A 14,109-nucleotide genomic window follows, 5' to 3' on the forward strand; every position below is an offset into this window, starting at 1 on the left:
TGCCAACAACCACTCTGGAGAAGTGTATGGTGTTTTCAGAAACATCTAAAAAACAAAGCAACAGAGCCTAGGGCACTTCCACTTATGGTCCTATAGCTTAGGGAAATTAAAATCAAAAAGACACAGCCACCCCAAAGTTTGGGCCGGCTCTGTTTACAAGAACCTCGTTTACGGTACAAGTTCAATATCGCAGAATGCGAAAAATGGATAAAGACGTTGTGGATCTTATGTACAATGCAATATCACTCAGAAAAGAAATCTATGTCATCAGGCCCGTAGCAGCATGATGAGTGGATTCAGGTACGATGATTCTAAGTGAAATAAGTCACACAGAAAAAGAAACATCATAAGATATCACTACTACACGGAATGTAAACATGGCTACACAGGAACTGAATTACAAAACAGAACAGGGTCTCAAATGTAGAAAACCAACTTATGCTTGCTTAAGGGGAAAGGTGAGTTGGGGTCCTGCATAAAACCAGAGATTGAAATTAGCACAGATACCGTTCCGTAAGCCAAATATGTAATAGACAAGAGCTACACCTCTCTCAACGAAGTGGACTCAACACCCCATATTAAACCCCTAAGAATATACCTGACTAGTAAGAATCTTAAAACGTATGGATTTATATGTCACCGAAAGAGAATCAAGCGTGTGTACAGTGGCATAAACGCAGCAGTGATAGGATTGGTGAGGTTCGGTGAGCAAATGCAGACCCTTTGAAGTCATATTGCATCGTACCCATTCCATGGGTCTCAACTCTCCAGGTTTAAGGGATTCTTCCTTCAGCTAAAACATGCATGAGGAACCCAGAGTATGATCCACCGTGTGATCAGGAAACGTGTTCAAATATGTCTCAGTTTTCGCCCCCTGGTACTTGGGTGAAACATTCCAGACGCTTTACTAACACTCTCCCCACTTGGAGAGTCAGTGCCTTTAACCTCCTGTTTGGCCAAGTTTGCAATTTCTGCGGAAAATGAACAGGAATAGGGAGAACCAATGAGAGACTAGCTGGAGGTGTCTGGACGGGCAAATTTAACTCTCATTTCCCACAAGGAAGAGGAATTGACCAAAGGCTCAGCATGCAATGGCGGAACCACACTAGGGCCTGAAGCAATCATGCGGAGTGGCGGCCAGCTCACAAGAAAGCGAGTTGAAGAAAGGAGCTCAGGGGCACTGTAATTCACAAACCTGCAGAGTTATAAATGACAGCTATCGTCCAAAAATATATTGAAGTAAGGCTGCCAAGAGGACTTGAAAGCGGGGCAGAATTGCAGGAAACCGATTTCAGGAGGTAGACTGGAATTGCATGTAAAGCATAGGAAAAGAGGCAGAACGTCCAGAATGATGCACTTGGTCAAAAAGGGCGTATGCGTTTTTTCCTGAATGTATTCAGGAAAAAACGCATACGCCCTTTTTGGCCAACCAAGCAAGCTTGCAAAGGAAATCTGCACTACAATGAAGTCTCACTGCCCCCCGGTCAAAAGGGCCATCTGAAAAAAGTGTAAAATCCAGAAAGGCAGGACAGGCCATGGAGAACTGGGAGCCTTGTTATGCTGATGGGCGGGATGTAAATTGCCAACAGCCACTCTGGAGAAGTGTATGGTGTTTCCTGAAACATCTAAAAAACAAAACAACAGAGCCTAGGGCACTTCCACTTATGGTCCTATAGTTTAGGGAAATTAAATTCAAAAAGACACAGCCAACCCAGTTTGGGATGGCTCTGCTTACAAGAATCTCATTTACGGTACAAGTTCAATATCACAGAAAGCGAAAAATGGATAAAGAAGTTGTGGTACTTACATACAATGCAATATCACTCAGCAACGAAATCTAATTCATCAGGCCCATAGCAGCATAATGAGTGGATTCAGGTACGATGATTCTAAGTGAAATAAGTCACACAGAAAAAGAAACTTCATAAGTTATCACTACTAGACGGAATGTAAACTTGGCTACACAGGAACTAAATTACAAAACAGAACAGGGTCTCAAATGTAGAAAAGCAACTTATGCTTGCTTAAGGGGAAAGGTGAGTTGGGGTGCTGCAAAAAAACAGAAATTGAAATCAGCACAGATACCGTTCCATAAGCCAAATATGTAATAGACAAGAGCTACTCTTTGCTCAGTGAAGTGGACTCAACACCCCATATTAAACGCCTTAGAATATACCTGACTAGTAAGAATCTTAAAACCTATGGATTAATATGTCTCTGAAAGAGAATCAAGCGTGTGTACAGCGGCATAAACGCAGCAGTGATAGGACTGGTGAGGATCGGTGAGCAAATGCAGACCCTTTGAAGTCATATTGCATGGTACCAATTCCATGGGTCCCTACTCTCCAGGTTTAAGGGTTTTTTCCTTCAGCTAAAACATGCATGTGGAACCCAGAGTATGATCCACCGTGTGATCGGGAAATGTGTTCAAATATGTCTCAGTTTTCATCCCCTGGTACTCGGGTGCAACATTCCAGACGCTTTACTAACACTCTCCCCACTTGGAGAGTCAGTGCCTTTAACCTCCTGTTTGGCCCAGTTTGCAATTTCTGTGGAAAATGAACAGGAATAGGGAGAACCAATGAGAGACTAGCTGGAGGTGTCTGGACGGGCAAATTTAACTCTCATTTCCCACCAGGAAGAGGAATTAACCAAAGGCTCAGCATGCCATGCCGGAACCACACTAGGGCCTGAAGCAATCCTGCGCTGTTGCGGCCAGCTCACAAGAAAGCGAGTTGAAGAAAGGAGCTCAGGGGCACTGTCATTCACAAACCTGCAGAGTTATAAATGACAGCTATCGTCCAAAAATATATTGAAGTAAGGCTACCAAGAGAACTTGAAAGCATGGCAGAATTGCAGGACACCGATTTCAGGAGGTAGATTGGAATTGCATGTAAACCATAGGAAAAGAGGCAGAACGTCCACAATGATGCACGTGGCCAAAAAGGGCGTATGCGTTTTTTCCTGAATGTATTCGGGAAAAAACTCATACACCCTTTTTGGCCAACCAAGCAAGCTTGCAAAGGAAATCTGCACTACAATGAAGTCTCACTGCCCCCCGGTCAAAAGGGCCATCTGAAAAAAGTGTAATATCCAAAAAGGCAGGACAGTCTATGGAGAACTGGGAGCCTTGTTATGCTGATGGGTGGGATGTAAATTGCCAACAGCCACTCTGGAGAAATGTATGGTGTTTTCTGAAACATCCAAAAAACAAAGCAACAGAACCTAGGGCACTTCCACTTATGGTCCTATAGATTAGTGAAATTAAAATCAAAAAGACACAGCCACCCCAAAGTTTGGGACAGCTCTGTTTACAAGAACCTCGTTTACGGTGCAAGTTCAATATCACAGAAAGCGAAAACTGGATAAAGAAGTTGTGGTACTTACGTACAATGCAATATCACTCAGCAATGAAATCTATGTCATCAGGCCCGTAGCAGCACAATGAGTGGATTCAGGTACGATGATTCTAAGTGAAATAAGTCACACAGAAAAAGAAACATCATAAGATATCACTAATACACGGAATGTAAACTTGGCTACACAGGAACTGAATTACAAAACAGAACAGGGTCTCAAATGTAGAAAACCGACTTATGCTTGATTAAGGGGAAAGCTGAGTTGGGGTGCTGCATAAAACCAGAGATTGAAATTAGCACAGATACCATTGCATAAGCCAAATATGTAATAGACAAGAGCTACTCCTTACTCAACGAAGTGCACTCAACACCCCATATTAAACGCCTAAGAATATACCTGACTAGTAAGAATCTTAAAACCTATGGATTTATATGTCTCCGAAAGAGAATCAAGCGTGTGTACAGCGGCATACACACAGCAGTGATAGGATTGGTGAGGTTCAGTGAGCAAATGCAGACCCTTTGAAGTCATATTGCATGGTACCCATTCCATGGGTCTCAACTCTCCAGGTTTAAGGGATTCTTCCTTCAGCTAAAACAAGCATGTGGAACCCAGAGTATGATCCACCGTGTGATCGGGAAACGTGTTGAAATGTGTCTCAGTTTTCGTCCCCTGGTACTCGGGTGCAACATTCCAGACGCTTTACTAACACTCTCCCCACGTGGAGAGTCAGTGCCTTTAACCTCCTGTTTGGCCCAGTTTGCAATTTCTGCGGAAAATAAACAGGAGGGGGGAGAACCAATGAGAGACTAGCTGGAGGTGTCTGGACGGGCAAATTTAACTCTCATTTCCCACCAGGAAGAGGAATTAACCAAAGGCTCAGCATGCCGCCGGAACCACACTAGGGCCTGAAGCAATCCTGCGGTGTTGCGGCCAGCTCACAAGAAAGCGAGTTGAAGAAAGCAGCTCACGGGCACTGTCATTCACAAACCTGCAGAGTTATAAATGACAGCTATTGTCCAAAAATATATTGAAGTAAGGCTGCCAAGAGGACTTGAAAGCGGGGCAGAATTGTAGTAAACTGATTTCAGGAGGTAGACTGGAATTGCATGTAAAGCATAGGAAAAGAGGCAGAACGTCCACAAAGATGCATGTGGCTATAAAGGGCGTATGCGTTTTTTCCTGAATATATTCAAGAAAAAACGCATACGCACTTTTCGGCCAACCAAGCAAGCTTGCAAAGGAAATCTGCACTACAATGAAGTCTCACTGCCCCCCGGTCAAAAGGGCCATCTGAAAAAAGTGTAAAATCCAGAAAAGCAGGACAGGCCATGGAGAACTGGGAGCCTTGTTATGCTGATGGGCGGGATGTAAATTGCCAACAGCCACTCTGGAGAAGTGTATGGTATTTCCTGAAACATCTAAAAAACAAAGCAACAGGGCCTAGGGCACTTCCACTTATGGTCCTATAGCTTAGGGAAATTAAAATCAAAAAGACACAGCCACCCCAAAGTTTGGGACTGCTCTGTTTACAAGAACCTCGTTTACGGTACAAGTTCAATAACACAGAAAGCGAAAAATGGATAAACACGTCTTGGTACTTACGTACAATGCAATATCACTCAGCAATGAAATCTATGTCATCAGGCCCATAGCAGCATAATGAGTGGATTCAGGTACGATGATTCTAAGTGAAATAAGTCACACAGAAAAAGAAACATCATAAGATATCACTACTACATGGAATGTAAACTTGGCTACACAGGAATTGAATTACAAAACAGAACAGGGTCTCAAATGTAGAAAAGCAACTTATGCTTGCTTAAGGGGAAAGGTCAGTTGGGGTGCTGCATAAAACCAGAGATTGAAATTAGCACAGATACCATTCCATAAGCCAAATATATAATAGACAAGAGCTACTCCTTGCTCAACGAAGTGGACTCAATGCCCCATATTAAATGCGTAAGAATATACCTGACTAGTAAGAATCTTAAAACCTATGGATTTATATGTCTCCGAAAGAGAACCAAGCGTGTGTACAGCGGCATAAATGCAGCAGTGATAGGATTGGTGAGGTTCGGTGAGCAAATGCAGACCCTTTGAAGTCATACTGCATCGTACCCATTCCATGGGTCTCAACTCTCCAGGTTTAAGGGATTCTTCCTTCAGGTAAAACAAGCATGTGGAACCCAGAGTATGATCCACCATGTGATCGGGAAACATGTTCAAATGTGTCTCAGTTTTCGTCCCCTGGTACTCGGGTGCAACATTCCAGACGCTTTACTAACACTCTCCCCACTTGGAGAGTCAGTGCCTTTAACCTCCTGTTTGGCCCAGTTTGCAATTTCTGCGGAAAATGAACAGGAATAGGAGATCCCATGTGAGACTAGTTGGAGGTGTCTGGACGGGCAAATTTAACTCTCATTTCCCACCAGGAAGAGGAATTAACCAAAAGCTCAGCGTGCCATGCCGGAACCACACTAGGGCCTGAAGCAATCCTGCGGTGTTGCGGCCACCTCACAAGAAAGCGAGTTGAAGAAAGGAGCTCAGGGGCACTGTAATTCACAAACCTGCAGAGTTATAAATGACAGCTATCGTCCAAAAATGTATTGAAGTAAGGCTGCCAAGAGGACTTGAAAGTGGGGCAGAATTGCAGGAAACCGATTTCAGGAGGTAGACTGGAATTGCATGTAAAGCATAGGAAAAGAGGCAGAACATCCAGAAAGATGTACGAGGCCAAAAAGGGCGTATGCATTTTTTCCTGAATATTCAGGAAAAAACGCATACGCCCTTTTTGGCCAACCAAGCAAGCTCGCAAAGGAAATCTGCACTACAATGATGTCCCACGGCCCCCCAGTCAAAAGGGCCATCTGAAAAAAGTGTAAAATCCAGAAAGGCAGGACAGGCAATGGAGAACTGGGAGCCTTGTTATGCTGATGGGCGGGATGTAAACTGCCAACAACCACTCTGGAGAAGTGTATGGTGTTTTCAGAAACATCTAAAAAACAAAGCAACAGAGCCTAGGGCACTTCCACTTATGGTCCTATAGCTTAGGGAAATTAAAATCAAAAAGACACAGCCACCCCAAAGTTTGGGCCGGCTCTGTTTACAAGAACCTCGTTTACGGTACAAGTTCAATATCGCAGAATGCGAAAAATGGATAAAGACGTTGTGGATCTTATGTACAATGCAATATCACTCAGAAAAGAAATCTATGTCATCAGGCCCGTAGCAGCATGATGAGTGGATTCAGGTACGATGATTCTAAGTGAAATAAGTCACACAGAAAAAGAAACATCATAAGATATCACTACTACACGGAATGTAAACATGGCTACACAGGAACTGAATTACAAAACAGAACAGGGTCTCAAATGTAGAAAACCAACTTATGCTTGCTTAAGGGGAAAGGTGAGTTGGGGTCCTGCATAAAACCAGAGATTGAAATTAGCACAGATACCGTTCCGTAAGCCAAATATGTAATAGACAAGAGCTACACCTCTCTCAACGAAGTGGACTCAACACCCCATATTAAACCCCTAAGAATATACCTGACTAGTAAGAATCTTAAAACGTATGGATTTATATGTCACCGAAAGAGAATCAAGCGTGTGTACAGTGGCATAAACGCAGCAGTGATAGGATTGGTGAGGTTCGGTGAGCAAATGCAGACCCTTTGAAGTCATATTGCATCGTACCCATTCCATGGGTCTCAACTCTCCAGGTTTAAGGGATTCTTCCTTCAGCTAAAACATGCATGAGGAACCCAGAGTATGATCCACCGTGTGATCAGGAAACGTGTTCAAATATGTCTCAGTTTTCGCCCCCTGGTACTTGGGTGAAACATTCCAGACGCTTTACTAACACTCTCCCCACTTGGAGAGTCAGTGCCTTTAACCTCCTGTTTGGCCAAGTTTGCAATTTCTGCGGAAAATGAACAGGAATAGGGAGAACCAATGAGAGACTAGCTGGAGGTGTCTGGACGGGCAAATTTAACTCTCATTTCCCACAAGGAAGAGGAATTGACCAAAGGCTCAGCATGCAATGGCGGAACCACACTAGGGCCTGAAGCAATCATGCGGAGTGGCGGCCAGCTCACAAGAAAGCGAGTTGAAGAAAGGAGCTCAGGGGCACTGTAATTCACAAACCTGCAGAGTTATAAATGACAGCTATCGTCCAAAAATATATTGAAGTAAGGCTGCCAAGAGGACTTGAAAGCGGGGCAGAATTGCAGGAAACCGATTTCAGGAGGTAGACTGGAATTGCATGTAAAGCATAGGAAAAGAGGCAGAACGTCCAGAATGATGCACTTGGTCAAAAAGGGCGTATGCGTTTTTTCCTGAATGTATTCAGGAAAAAACGCATACGCCCTTTTTGGCCAACCAAGCAAGCTTGCAAAGGAAATCTGCACTACAATGAAGTCTCACTGCCCCCCGGTCAAAAGGGCCATCTGAAAAAAGTGTAAAATCCAGAAAGGCAGGACAGGCCATGGAGAACTGGGAGCCTTGTTATGCTGATGGGCGGGATGTAAATTGCCAACAGCCACTCTGGAGAAGTGTATGGTGTTTCCTGAAACATCTAAAAAACAAAACAACAGAGCCTAGGGCACTTCCACTTATGGTCCTATAGTTTAGGGAAATTAAATTCAAAAAGACACAGCCAACCCAGTTTGGGATGGCTCTGCTTACAAGAATCTCATTTACGGTACAAGTTCAATATCACAGAAAGCGAAAAATGGATAAAGAAGTTGTGGTACTTACATACAATGCAATATCACTCAGCAACGAAATCTAATTCATCAGGCCCATAGCAGCATAATGAGTGGATTCAGGTACGATGATTCTAAGTGAAATAAGTCACACAGAAAAAGAAACTTCATAAGTTATCACTACTAGACGGAATGTAAACTTGGCTACACAGGAACTAAATTACAAAACAGAACAGGGTCTCAAATGTAGAAAAGCAACTTATGCTTGCTTAAGGGGAAAGGTGAGTTGGGGTGCTGCAAAAAAACAGAAATTGAAATCAGCACAGATACCGTTCCATAAGCCAAATATGTAATAGACAAGAGCTACTCTTTGCTCAGTGAAGTGGACTCAACACCCCATATTAAACGCCTTAGAATATACCTGACTAGTAAGAATCTTAAAACCTATGGATTAATATGTCTCTGAAAGAGAATCAAGCGTGTGTACAGCGGCATAAACGCAGCAGTGATAGGACTGGTGAGGATCGGTGAGCAAATGCAGACCCTTTGAAGTCATATTGCATGGTACCAATTCCATGGGTCCCTACTCTCCAGGTTTAAGGGTTTTTTCCTTCAGCTAAAACATGCATGTGGAACCCAGAGTATGATCCACCGTGTGATCGGGAAATGTGTTCAAATATGTCTCAGTTTTCATCCCCTGGTACTCGGGTGCAACATTCCAGACGCTTTACTAACACTCTCCCCACTTGGAGAGTCAGTGCCTTTAACCTCCTGTTTGGCCCAGTTTGCAATTTCTGTGGAAAATGAACAGGAATAGGGAGAACCAATGAGAGACTAGCTGGAGGTGTCTGGACGGGCAAATTTAACTCTCATTTCCCACCAGGAAGAGGAATTAACCAAAGGCTCAGCATGCCATGCCGGAACCACACTAGGGCCTGAAGCAATCCTGCGCTGTTGCGGCCAGCTCACAAGAAAGCGAGTTGAAGAAAGGAGCTCAGGGGCACTGTCATTCACAAACCTGCAGAGTTATAAATGACAGCTATCGTCCAAAAATATATTGAAGTAAGGCTGCCAAGAGAACTTGAAAGCGTGGCAGAATTTCAGGACACCGATTTCAGGAGGTAGATTGGAATTGCATGTAAACCATAGGAAAAGAGGCAGAACGTCCACAATGATGCACGTGGCCAAAAAGGGCATATGCGTTTTTTCCTGAATGTATTCGGGAAAAAACTCATACACCCTTTTTGGCCAACCAAGCAAGCTTGCAAAGGAAATCTGCACTACAATGAAGTCTCACTGCCCCCCGGTCAAAAGGGCCATCTGAAAAAAGTGTAATATCCAAAAAGGCAGGACAGTCTATGGAGAACTGGGAGCCTTGTTATGCTGATGGGTGGGATGTAAATTGCCAACAGCCACTCTGGAGAAATGTATGGTGTTTTCTGAAACATCCTAAAAACAAAGCAACAGAACCTAGGGCATTTCCACTTATGGTCCTATAGATTAGGGAAATTAAAATCAAAAAGATACAGCCACCCCAAAGTTTGGGACAGCTCTGTTTACAAGAACCTCGTTTACGGTGCAAGTTCAATATCACAGAAAGCGAAAACTGGATAAAGAAGTTGTGGTACTTACGTACAATGCAATATCACTCAGCAATGAAATCTATGTCATCAGGCCCGTAGCAGCACAATGAGTGGATTCAGGTACGATGATTCTAAGTGAAATAAGTCACACAGAAAAAGAAACATCATAAGATATCACTAATACACGGAATGTAAACTTGGCTACACAGGAACTGAATTACAAAACAGAACAGGGTCTCAAATGTAGAAAACCGACTTATGCTTGATTAAGGGGAAAGTTGAGTTGGGGTGCTGCATAAAACCAGAGATTGAAATTAGCACAGATACCGTTGCATAAGCCAAATATGTAATAGACAAGAGCTACTCCTTACTCAACGAAGTGGACTCAACACCCCATATTAAATGCCTAAGAATATACCTGACTAGTAAGAATCTTAAAACCTATGGATTTATATGTCTCCGAAAGAGAATCAAGCGTGTGTACAGCGGCATAAACGCAGCAGTGATAGGATTGGTGAGGTTCGGTGAGCAAATGCAGACCCTTTGAAGTCATATTGCATGGTACCCATTCCATGGGTCTCAACTCTCCAGGTTTAAGGGATTCTTCCTTCAGCTAAAACAAGCATGTGGAACCCAGAGTATGATCCACCGTGTGATCGGGAAACGTGTTGAAATGTGTCTCAGTTTTCGTCCCCTGGTACTCGGGTGCAACATTCCAGACGCTTTACTAACACTCTCCCCACTTGGAGAGTCAGTGCCTTTAACCTCCTGTTTGGCCCAGTTTGCAATTTCTGCGGAAAATAAACAGGAGGAGGGAGAACCAATGAGAGACTAGCTGGAGGTGTCTGGACGGGCAAATTTAACTCTCATTTCCCACCAGGAAGAGGAATTAACCAAAGGCTCAGCATGCCGCCAGAACCACACTAGGGCCTGAAGCAATCCTGCGGTGTTGCGGCCAGCTCACAAGAAAGCGAGTTGAAGAAAGGAGCTCATGGGCACTGTCATTCACAAACCTGCAGAGTTATAAATGACAGCTATCTTCCAAAAATATATTGAAGTAAGGCTGCCAAGAGGACTTGAAAGCGGGGCAGAATTGTAGGAAACTGATTTCAGGAGGTAGACTGGAATTGCATGTAAAGCATAGGAAAAGAGGCAGAACGTCCACAAAGATGCAAGTGGCTATAAAGGGCGTATGCGTTTTTTCCTGAATATATTCAAGAAAAAACGCATACGCACTTTTCGGCCAACCAAGCAAGCTTGCAAAGGAAATCTGCACTACAATGAAGTCTCACTGCCCCCCGGTCAAAAGGGCCATCTGAAAAAAGTGTAAAATCCAGAAAGGCAGGACAGGCCATGGAGAACTGGGAGCCTTGTTATGCTGATGGGCGGGATGTAAATTGCCAACAGCCACTCTGGAGAAATGTATGGTGTTTCCTGAAACATCTAAAAAACAAAGCAACAGGGCCTAGGGCACTTCCACTTATGGTCCTATAGCTTAGGGAAATTAAAATCAAAAAGACACAGCCACCCCAAAGTTTGGGACTGCTCTGTTTACAAGAACCTCGTTTACGGTACAAGTTCAATAACACAGAAAGCGAAAAATGGATAAACACGTTGTGGTACTTACGTACAATGCAATATCACTCAGCAATGAAATCTATGTCATCAGGCCCATAGCAGCATAATGAGTGGATTCAGGTACGATGATTCTAAGTGAAATAAGTCACACAGAAAAAGAAACATCATAAGATATCACTACTACATGGAATGTAAACTTGGCTACACAGGAATTGAATTACAAAACAGAACAGGGTCTCAAATGTAGAAAACCAACTTATGCTTGCTTAAGGGGAAAGGTCAGTTGGGGTGCTGCATAAAACCAGAGATTGAAATTAGCACAGATACCGTTCCATAAGCCAAATATATAATAGACAAGAGCTACTCCTTGCTCAACGAAGTGGACTCAATGCCCCATATTAAATGCGTAAGAATATACCTGACTAGTAAGAATCTTAAAACCTATGGATTTATATGTCTCCGAAAGAGAACCAAGCGTGTGTACAGCGGCATAAATGCAGCAGTGATAGGATTGGTGAGGTTCGGTGAGCAAATGCAGACCCTTTGAAGTCATACTGCATCGTACCCATTCCATGGGTCTCAACTCTCCAGGTTTAAGGGATTCTTCCTTCAGCTAAAACATGCATGTGGAACCCAGAGTATGATCCACCATGTGATCGGGAAACATGTTCAAATGTGTCTCAGTTTTCGTCCCCTGGTACTCGGGTGCAACATTCCAGACGCTTTACTAACACTCTCCCCACTTGGAGAGTCAGTGCCTTTAACCTCCTGTTTGGCCCAGTTTGCAATTTCTGCAGAAAATGAACAGGAATAGGAGATCCCATGTGAGACTAGTTGGAGGTGTCTGGACGGGCAAATTTAACTCTCATTTCCCACCAGGAAGAGGAATTAACCAAAAGCTCAGCGTGCCATGCCGGAACCACAATAGGGCCTGAAGCAATCCTGCGGTGTTGCGGCCACCTCACAAGAAAGCGAGTTGAAGAAAGGAGCTCAGGGGCACTGTCATTCACAAACCTGCAGAGTTATAAATGACAGCTATCGTCCAAAAATGTATTGAAGTAAGGCTGCCAAGAGGACTTGAAAGCGGGGCAGAATTGCAGGAAACCGATTTCAGGAGGTAGACTGGAATTGCATGTAAAGCATAGGAAAAGAGGCAGAACATCCAGAAAGATGTACGAGGCCAAAAAGGGCGTATGCATTTTTTCCTGAATATTCAGGAAAAAACGCATACGCCCTTTTTGGCCAACCAAGCAAGCTCGCAAATGAAATCTGCACTACAATGATGTCCCACGGCCCCCCAGTCAAAAGGGCCATCTGAAAAAAGTGTAAAATCCAGAAAGGCAGGACAGGCCATGGAGAACTGGGAGCCTTGTTATGCTGATGGGCGGGATGTAAACTGCCAACAACCACTCTGGAGAAGTGTATGGTGTTTTCAGAAACATCTAAAAAACAAAGCAACAGAGCCTAGGGCACTTCCACTTATGGTCCTATAGCTTAGGGAAATTAAAATCAAAAAGACACAGCCACCCCAAAGTTTGGGCCGGCTCTGTTTACAAGAACCTCGTTTACGGTACAAGTTCAATATCGCAGAATGCGAAAAATGGATAAAGATGTTGTGGATCTTATGTACAATGCAATATCACTCAGCAATGAAATCTATGTCATCAGGCCCGTAGCAGCATGATGAGTGGATTCAGGTACGATGATTCTAAGTGAAATAAGTCACACAGAAAAAGAAACATCATAAGATATCACTACTACACGGAATGTAAACATGGCTACACAGGAACTGAATTACAAAACAGAACAGGGTCTCAAATGTAGAAAACCAACTTATGCTTGCTTAAGGGGAAAGGTGAGTTGGGGTCCTGCATAAAACCAGAGATTGAAATTAGCACAGATACCGTTCCATAAGTCAAATATGTAATAGACAAGAGCTACACCTCTCTCAACGAAGTGGACTCAACACACCATATTAAACCCCTAAGAATATACCTGACTAGTAAGTATCTTAAAACCTATGGATTTATATGTCTCCGAAAGAGAATCAAGCGTGTGTACAGCGGCATAAACGCAGCAGTGATAGGATTGGTGAGGTTCGGTGAGCAAATGCAGACCCTTTGAAGTCATATTGCATCGTAACCATTCCATGGGTCTCAACTCTCCAGGTTTAAGGGATTCTTCCTTCAGCTAAAACATGCATGAGGAACCCAGAGTATGATCCACCGTGTGATCAGGAAACGTGTTCAAATATGTCTCAGTTTTCGCCCCCTGGTACGTGGGTGAAACATTCCAGACGCTTTACTAACACTCTCCCCACTTGGAGAGTCAGTGCCTTTAACCTCCTGTTTGGCCCAGTTTGCAATTTCTGCGGAAAATGAACAGGAATAGGGAGAACCAATGAGAGACTAGCTGGAGGTGTCTGGACGGGCAACTTTAACTCTCATTTCCCACCAGGAAGAGGAATTGACCAAAGGCTCAGCATGCAATGCCGGAACCACACTAGGGCCTGAAGCAATCATGCGGCGTGGCGGCCAGCTCACAAGAAAGCGAGTTGAAGAAAGGAGCTCAGGGGCACTGTAATTCACAAACCTGCAGAGTTATAAATGACAGCTATCGTCCAAAAATATATTGAAGTAAGGCTGCCAAGAGGACTTGAAAGCGGGGCAGAATTGCAGGAAACCGATTTCAGGAGGTAGACTGGAATTGCATGTAAAGCATAGGAAAAGAGGCAGAACGTCCACAATGATGCACTTGGCCAAAAATGGCATATGCGTTTTTTCCTGAATATATTCAGGAAAAAACGCATATGCCCTTTTTGGCCAACCAAGCAAGCTTGCAAAGGAAATCTGCACTACAATGAAGTCTCACTGCCCCCCG

Source organism: Orcinus orca, chromosome 4 (genome assembly GCF_937001465.1).
Source record: "Orcinus orca chromosome 4, mOrcOrc1.1, whole genome shotgun sequence".
NCBI classification, from domain to species: domain Eukaryota; kingdom Metazoa; phylum Chordata; class Mammalia; order Artiodactyla; family Delphinidae; genus Orcinus; species Orcinus orca.